The sequence below is a fragment of the Alosa sapidissima genome, chromosome 7 (assembly GCF_018492685.1).
Source record: "Alosa sapidissima isolate fAloSap1 chromosome 7, fAloSap1.pri, whole genome shotgun sequence".
Taxonomy (NCBI): Eukaryota; Metazoa; Chordata; class Actinopteri; order Clupeiformes; family Clupeidae; genus Alosa; species Alosa sapidissima.
In genome coordinates, this window is record NC_055963.1 from 31206576 (window position 1) to 31209075 (window position 2500).

At 46.2% G+C, this 2500-nt stretch overlaps 1 protein-coding gene across 4 annotated transcripts in view; it reads right to left on the reverse strand.

Moving 5' to 3' along the window:
• The window catches only part of soga1 (suppressor of glucose, autophagy associated 1), a 47054-nt gene that overhangs the window by 38392 nt on the left and 6162 nt on the right, over nucleotides 1–2500 (reverse strand). The gene's annotated exons all lie outside the window — the stretch shown is intronic.

Genomic DNA, 2500 nt, shown 5'->3' on the forward strand with positions numbered 1-2500 from the left:
GGATGCTGAGCTTTGCCATCCGACAATCTATATTGATGCTTTATATTGATGAGAATATCTGCCGAGGCGTTAACTTCCAAAACGTTTCATACTACTGTTATTACTCAATCTGTCACTCGTGTCAGTCATCAGACACATTTTCATTCAGACAGAGATTGGGGGAAGGGAGGAAGAGGTTGGAGCATGAGTCTCTCTCTCTCTCTCTCTCTCCCTTCATCTGTGAATGGATGCCAAGGTGCAGCTGAGCTCCTAAATGTCTCTGTAGACGGGCAGTCTGACTGGCCCTTGTACAGCACGCTCTAATTCAGATCCATTCTCTTCTCTCTTTCTCACTGTCTTTTTCTCATCGCAGCCAGCGACCCCTGAGGGAGCCCTGTGAATACTTATTAATGAGCTATTCCAACATGCACACAAGCCACGCTTTAATGAGACACAAACAATGTTCAATTTATCATTACATGACAAATAGAATCACTTCAGTGTACTCCATGAACTCCCTATTTTTCTATAATTACTGTTTCTCTTCTTCTTTCCCTCCCCCTCTCTATCTCTCCCCCTCCCCCTCTCTATTGCTCTTCCTCTCCCTCCCTGTCTGTCTCTCTCCTCGGGTCAGACGTGGGAAGACAGCTCACCCAGTTGAATCAATGCTCACTTTCATTAGCGGTCTGGGGCTCGTCCAGCCTGTGTTCTTCACCTATGTGCCGATGCTTTATGGTGATGGGGCCCCGGCTCAACCTGACAAACCCCTTTGTTAATGCACCTCCAAAAGTGCCTGTTAAGGTAGATGAATTGGCAACTATTTATGGGTGCTCTGCGAACCCTCCACCCCTCCTCCTCCTCCTGCCAGTCTAACACCCCTGTCTGGTGTTTTCACATGCGGCAGACCCCTAAAGCGATTAGCTTTGATATGCAAAGGAGAAACACCTAAAGGTGTTTTTCATAGCGTGTGAGGCTGTCAGTCAGCCAGACGGGCAGTCCTGGAAAGGTGTGTCGTTATTGAGTCAGTTTTTAGCGTGGCGAAGCGTAAGTGTTTGTGTGTGTGCATGTGTGTGTGTGTGTGTGTGTGTGTGTGTGTGTGTGTGTGTGTGTGTGTGCGAGGAGGAGGCTTGAGACCAGATACTGGTTTCCTTGAACAATGTTCTCACATAGTTCTCCTCCCCTACCCCTTCTCCTAATGCCCATCTCCCACCATGTACACTGTTGGTAACATTTGACAAACAACAGAAGTCAAAGGGAAGCATTTAACCATCAAAGGGCCTCTTTCATGTGTGTGTGTGTGTGTGTGTGTGTGTGTGTGTGTTCGTACATACATAATTGTTTTCCTATGTGTATGTATGAGTGATTGCATTTGTCCTTATTAGACATCATTTGCATGGTTGAGTGTGTGCAAGCGTACTTTAGGGTTCTAGGGTGTATTCTGTGTACTTTTAGATTAGCATGTGTGTTTGTTTGTGTGTGTGTGTGTGTGTGTGTGTGTGTGTGTGAGAGAGAGAGAGAGAGAGAAAGAAGAAAGGAAGGAAGAAAAAGGATCTTTTGTGTCTTTATGTGCGTGTGCATGTTTGTGTGTGTGTGTTTGTGTGTGTGTGTGTGTGTGTGTGTGTGTGTGTGTGTGTGTGTGTGTGTGTGTTCCTCCTCTCAACCGGCTTGTCAGTGCTCCCACAGCTGTCTGCTGCCCCAACGGCCGTTTTTAACGACTTCCCTGCTGATTTTATCTGCCTTCTTTCGTAAAATGGCACTGGGCTCTAACAGGTCTCCCATCTTCCCACACCTCGGCACAGGCTGCTCCCGCTCAGACCTCGGTGCTCTGTAGATAACCCCACAACACAGAGAGCTTTTCATTAAAAAATGAGCTCCAGGCCAGCCTTGGTAAAATATTGCATGCTCCAGTCTAGTTCCTCGCTAAGCATCGTTTTCCTGCCTCTCTCGTTGAGCTCCTTTGTTCTGCCTTCTGGTTCATTATCTTAAGGATGCCTTGAAGCTAATTCACAGCAAACCGTTTTCTCTCAGTTAATGATGCTAAGTGCTCAAAATTGGACTTAATTGTTTATTCCTCAACCCTTTCTTTGGGTCTCTTATCACCACTGCTAGCAGTTGTAGTAAGATCATGTTCATACGAATTCCTGCAGACTGCTGCTGTTCCCGCTGTTCTACCAAATAAGGCAGTATGGTGTGCTTTCCAGAGAGGGCTCTTTTGTCCTTGTAAATGCTTGTTTCCAATCTACATACTGCAATGAAGAGGGAAAGTAATACATCTGCAGGAAAGGGCTGCTGCTTCTGCTTGCTGTTTTCAGAGGCCTCACTACATACTAGAACCAGTCCTGGAGGCTTGAATAATTCCTCCTTTCTTAACCACAGGGAATTCAGCTCAACTGATGTTTGGATGGTGAGATATCCACACACACACACACACACACACACCCGCAAGCAATGCTACACTTTTTATCTCTCTCTCTCTGTATCTTCCTCTCTCTCCCTTCTTCCATCTCTCTCTATCTCTGTA